Consider the following 6861-nt stretch of genomic DNA (forward strand, 5'->3'; position numbering starts at 1 on the left):
AGAATCTTGCTGCCAAATGTGTTCAAGGCTACAATGAAGCTGAAAAAGCGCAAGGCTTTGGGGCGACCAGGCATCGACCCCAGAATGGCTGCCAAGAAGAAGAAGAAGCCAGTTGTGGCAGAACCAGAAGCATCAAGGTAGGAAGAACCTCACATTGTCTTCCTGGCCAGTATGATAGGCTCGGAGCCTAAGGTCCCCACAGTGGCTTCAGAATTCAAGAAAACTAGAGCAGTTGAAGCCGAAGCCAGAAAGCGCAAGACCAAAGCCACCACTGATGATGCTCCCCCAACCAAGAAAAAAACAAAGAAGAGAAACAGGGCTGCTTCCACAGAGCCCCTTGTTGTCGAGCCAATTTCTGTTTCTCGTCCTTCCTCTGCACATCGAGTACGTCGTTTGGTAGTTCATGAGCCTGCTTCCACAGAGGCTCCTGAAGCTGAAGAGAATCCAGCTGTTGACCCCACCACAGCTGAAGACATTGGTCCTCACGACAATGTTGAAGATGATGAAGTCCTTCCTCAGATCGAGCACAATTTGGTATCATCGCCTGTTCTCACGAACAGCGAACTCATCAGCATTGGTCGTCCATTGACGCCAATTGCTCAGGATGACTCATGGGCTGATCACCCTCAAGAATCCCCTCGTGCTAATGAAACACCAGTCACTCCCTCACCACAGGTCACCACTCCGGTGATTGACAGTGAAGACTTTGAGGCCCAACCAACTCCATATCCACAGGCGTCGCCAGCATTTCGCGGGCTTCGCAAAGGACCAAGACCACAGGTCACATTGTCAAGTGTTCCAGAAGGAGAAGAGAGCCAATCCGCTTCACACGAAGTCTTTCCTGAAGCCTCTCCTACTGCGAACATCCCTGAATCTGAAGCCAAAACGGCTGAAGATATTCCGGCTGCATCAGCCGATGACCATGAAGAAGAACCAAGAGAAGAAGAACATTTTCGTACACCCCCGTCCAACCCTGATGTTGTTCTCGAGGAGAACGTGTCCGACCCTCCAGCTCCTGAAGTGGAGGTTACCAATACTGAGGCGGCCACCAACATCAACACTGAAGACAATGACGTTGTCATGGCTAAAGCTAATGTGTCGCATGAAGCTAATGTGGTGTCAGAAGTGAATGCACCTGAAGCCAATGCAGCACCCGAAGCAAATCCGCTGCCTGAAGCCAATGCCTCTGCTCATGTACCTCCTCCAAGGCCACACACCATCGAGCAAGCATATGATTGTGGACAGCTTGTTACCGTCCGCTGGCCAATCCTGGTTCCTCCGCCTGCTCCCAGACCTCAGTTTGCCTATCATGTGGAGCACATGCCTCAGGTCCAGAAGCCAAAGCCAAGGCTACCACGGTTTCCAGGTACTACAACTTCACCAGGATCATTTAATCTGAATGGATTCAAGGCACACAATACATTCTTCGACAGTGACAAGAACCCCTACACAAGGCCAAGAATCTCTTCGGACCGATTCTGGAGTTATCAGCAGCGAAGCTATTATTCATGCATCTTGTACAATCAGGGACGCATCTTCCCTCATATGCATCTTGATTGTGAAGCCATTACTGGACTGCCATGCCCTGAAGAAGCCCTTGACTGCTTTCGTGATGCGGGTCTGCTCAACTTTGTGACTGCCAAGGAACACTGGAAAGAAGAACTTCTGCTTCAATTCTATGCTACCCTCCACATTCATGGATACAACAGGGATCCGAAGACTTGGATCCTTGAGTGGATGACAGGAGATGTTCATCATGAAGCTAAAGCCCAAGACATCATTGATCTCACAGCCCTGCCCACTCCTGGCGAATATTATGAACCAGGTTGTCAACAACACCAGAATGCTTTGGAGAGCATTTTCCAGAATCCAGAACCCAACATGAGCCAAATGCTGAGCATGATGAAGCCTTTGCCTCACGACGCTGAATACCCAACCGAATTCTTTGTTGAAGACCTAGATTATCTGTCCCGCACCATTTACCATATCATTAGAAAAACTCTATGGCCTGTCAAAGTAAATTCATCTGCAGCGAAGCTTGAAGGAGCTATGAAGACTTTGGTTTTCTATATCTTCAATGGCATAAGCTTCAATGCTCAAGACTTCTTCGTTAGGCAGTTGGCTGCATCTGGCTCCGACATTTTTGGTATGTTCTATGCTCCATGGGTCATGCGCCTTATCAAGCTTCACTCTGCCTTCAACTATCAGCCATCTGCACGCAATCATCTTGTATTCTTGCCAGAGGTTGATCTGTCTGTTGAAGCTATTTACCCAGAGCCTGCTAAGGATCCAATCTATCTTCACAACGTTGATTGTCAAAGCTTCACCCAGCCCATTGAAGGAGTTCAGGCAGTCTCTCGTGTTTATCCCTTGGCTGGCAACACATGTACCCCTCGTGCCCAAACTGAAGCCACTAAAAGCACCATTGCCCAACGGCCTCGGAAGCGATCTCGTGTTCTCAACGACCGAGAGCTTCTCGTCGCGCTACATCAGAAACAGGATAAGCATCATGACTGGCTTAAGCGTCAGATGCAAAGCCTCTTGGTGGACGTCAATCGCATTCGCAATCTTGCCACCAAGAATGCCTTTGTTACACATGAAACCTATCGGAGGTCTTGGAAGAGTTTGACTTTGCTCACTGCTGAAGAAGATCTTCAAGACAATGGCTTCACAGAAAGATTCAAGTTTGACTCCACTCCTCCAAGGAATGCTCACTTGCGTCGGACTCCCTCCCTTGAAGACTCTGACTATTCTTCCTCAGCTGCAATGGTGAATGCCAGAGTTATCGATGATCAAGATGATGCCACTTCACCACCTCCACCTTCAGCGCGTCTCGACACTGCACCAAGTTCTTCTGCACCACTGGACCTCAACGACGACCCTGCTGCTTCTCCTAATCCTCATGGGAACGAGTAGAAGCTCTATGTCTTCAAACCTTTTTGGTCATTACTGACAAAAGGGGGAGAAGCATATGAGTTGATAGTCTTCAAGCGGGTCCATATGGGTGGTTGCTTTACTTTTTGCTACTTTTGCCAAGTGCTTACAACTCTCGCTTTTGAAATTTGTTCGTTTTGAGTTGTAACACTTAAACTTGATGGTCGTCTGCTACCTTTTTCGACACTATGTGATACGATGATAAATTCCACATGTGCGACGATAAATTCCACACGAAGTCATTTTGCGGACGTCCATTTTTCATTATGCATGTCATTATCTTCATTATATCATTTCATGCATGATGAATTGTCTTCATAAGTAGAAGAGGAGCTCCGCGAGTACAACCTGCCATGTGCATTTGCATTCAAAAGCAAAATACTTATATGCACATCTTCAGGGGGAGCCTTTCTGCTACTTACGAAGACAATACTTAAATCCTTTACAATTTCACATACTTTTATCCCCGTTGAAAACTTCAACCAGTTTGTCATCAATCACCAAAAAGGGGGAGATTGTAAGTGCATCTAGTGCCACCCCTAGTTGGTTTTGGAGTATTGATGACAAACCTGGTTGAGGGACTAATGTGTTTGTGAGAATTGCAGTATAACACAGGTAGAAGTCCCTCATTGATTCGGTTTTCCTACCGGAGATGACCCCTAAAAATGTATGAAGACATTGAAGTCAAAGGTGGTATGTGAAGACATTCACATTGAAGACTATGGAGCGCGAAGACTTAGTTGTTTCGTCATTCTTTTTCTTCTTTGTTGAGTCATAGGAACCACCGTACTGTTAAGTGGGGTCCAAGTGAACCAGTCAGAATGACTGAAGTGATGCTTAACCAAAATCCTATGTCTTCGAGCAAAGACAATGAGAGCAAATCTTATCAAGAGCTGGATAAGTCGGCTTTGCTTGTAGCTCAAGTAAAGTTGTCGTGTGTGTTTGAAATCTGACCGTTGGAACACGTGTCAGTTCCTTAGTGACCCAGGGTCATTTCGGACAAATCAGGTCGGGTTGCCTAGTGGCTATAAATAGCCCACCCCCTACACCATAAATTGGTTGGCTGCTCAGAGTTAGTGCACGGCTTTTGCCATTTGAGAGCAACCCACCTCAAAGCCTTTGAGAGAGAAATCCTTGCGAGGACAAAGCCCTAAATACCCAGAGCCAAAGAGTGTTAGGCATCACTGAATCTTCTTGTCTATGTGATCTGAAGACTTATTACACTTGAGGACTGTGAATCCTCCAGCCGATTAGGCATCGCGTTCTGAACATCCAAGAGTCATTGTGGATCGCCGGTGAACGAAGTCTGTGAAGGTTTGGAAGTCTACCTTGAAGACTTACCAGAGTGATTGGGCGAGGACTGGGTGTCCTTAGCTCAAGGGGAATAAGGTGAAGACACGGTCTTCTGTGTTGAATCTCAGCCTCCCTAACCAGATGTACAGTTGTCACGGCAACTAGAACTGGTCCAACAAATCATTGTCTTCAATGAGCCACTGGTTCTATCCTTCCCATATCTTAATTTGCAGTTGGTCCTTCTGAAGTCATTGCCTGTTTGCATTATCCTTTTGTCTTCACTGTGTGACTGATTGTTCTGATTGGCTTCATACTATCTTCCGTCCTGATCTATACTGCCTAGCTGCTATTAGTCTTTGTGCTTTCACTTCATTGAATACTTGACTATGGCTTGCCTAGTGTAGTCTACCTTCCGCTGCACGGTAATAGGTTTGTTTCTATCGTTTGTCTTCAAAACTTCCATGTTTTGAAGACTTTCATAAAAATCGCCTATTCACTTCCCTCTAGTCGATCACTAGCACTTTCAGAATCAAAGCTCTTACATAGACCCTTCCCGAAAATAAGATGAATTGCAATTGTTTGATGACTAAGAGCACGGTTTGTTAGTTTTCAAGAAAGTTTATGATCTATACTTTAACATGTGAATAGCTTGTTACTTGATCATGAGAAGTTTCATGAGTTGAGCTACTATTATGATATATAATGATGCTAGAAAAAGTGATTGGAACTATCATTGATCAAACTTATGCACTTGCTAGCATTCACACTTCATAAATTATTTCTTTTATCATTTACCTACTCAAGGACGAGCAGGAATTAAGCTTGGGGATGCTGATACGTCTCCAATGTATCTATAATTTATGAAGTATTCATGCCAAGTTCACAGTAGTTTTATATGTTTTTGGTATGATTTTATTAGAACTAACCCGGACTGACGCTGTTTTCAGCAGAACTACCGTGGTGTTGTTTTTGTCCAGAAATAAAAGTTCTCGGAATGCGATGAAAATCAAGGGAGAATTTTTCTGGAAAATATAAAAAATACTGGAACAAAAATCTACCGGAGGGGAGTCCCATGGGCCCCACGGGGGTGGGGGCGCCCCCACCCCCCTGGGGCGCGCCCCTGTGCCTCGTGGACTTTCCGTGGGGGCCCCTGACGACTTGTTCTCGACGCCAACCTCTCCTATAAATGCCCAAACCTCTAGAAAATAACCTAGAATGGAAGTTCCACCACCGCAAGACTCTGTAGCCACGAGAAATCAATCTAGGCCCTCTTTGGCACTCTCCCGGAGGGGGCCATCCTCACCGGAGGCCATGGAGGAGGATCCCGGAGGGGCCATCATCGCCATGAAGGCCAAGGACCAGAGGGAGAACTTCTCCCCATCCAGGGGGGAGGCCATGGAGGAGGAAGCACAATGGGGAGAACCTCTCCTCCTCTCTCTCGGTGGCACCGGAGTGCCATTGGGAGGGGAATCATCGCCACGGTGATCGTCATCATCGACATCACCATCATCATCACCATCCTCGTCTCTCTTACGCAGTCTACTCTCCCGCACCCCATTGTAATCCCTACTTGAACATGGTGCTTTATGCCACATATTATGATCCAATGATGTGTTGCCATCCTATGATGTTTTGAGTAGATATCCTTTGTCTTTGGGTTGATTGATGATCTAGATTTGTACGAGTTGTATGTTTTATTTTGGTGATGTCCTATTGTGCCCTCCGTGTCGCGCAAGCATGAGGGAATCCCACTGTAGGGTGTTGCAATACGTTCATGATTCGCTTATAGTGGGTTGCTTGAGTGACAGAAGCCTAAACCCGAGTAAGGTGGTTGTTGCGTATGGGATAAAGGGGACTTGATGCTTTAATGCTATGGTTGGGTTTTACCTTAATGATCTGTAGTAGTTGCGGATTCTTGCTAGAGTTCCAATCATAAGTGCATATGATCCAAGAAGAGAAAGTATGTTAGCTTATGCCTCTCCCTCATATGAAATTGTAATGAAGACTATCGGTCTGGTTAACAATTGCCTAGGACAATTCCGCACACCGGCCCATCATTATTCCACACTCGCTATTTATAATATTTAGTAATATATTCTAACTTTATGATAAAAACACTGTAGCATCCCAAATTTTCAATTTGGAATGTTATATATTAGGTCATCATTGCATATCATATTTTATTGCATTTTGGCTTGATCCTCGAAATCCTAAGCAACTCAAGGACCCTTGGAGAGAGAGTTGGGGATTTCACTGTTTTCATATTTGAGATTTTATCAAATATTGAAACGAGGATTTTGGTTTTAATTATTTTTCTCCCCAAAAATATTTCATGTTAAAATATATGAGAGGAGATAATATGACTTCTCCAAAATAAATGAAATATTGGAGGAAAAATATTAAAATCAAATATTTGGTTTTATTCGAATTTTATTGCTATTTTATTTGCATTAGAAAAAAATTGCACGTTTTCAAAATTGCATTTTAGGGCCAAGAAAATATTCATCTTGTTCTAAATATTTTATTTAGACGGTGAAAGTTTGTTTTGGCATTTATAGATTTCTATTTATTTTTCTAGGATTTATTTTCAGCAGAATATGTTTTAAAAAAACTTCTTCCGCGCCCGACTGGGCC

Source organism: Triticum aestivum, chromosome 4A, assembly GCF_018294505.1.
Source record: "Triticum aestivum cultivar Chinese Spring chromosome 4A, IWGSC CS RefSeq v2.1, whole genome shotgun sequence".
NCBI classification, from domain to species: Eukaryota; Viridiplantae; Streptophyta; class Magnoliopsida; order Poales; family Poaceae; genus Triticum; species Triticum aestivum.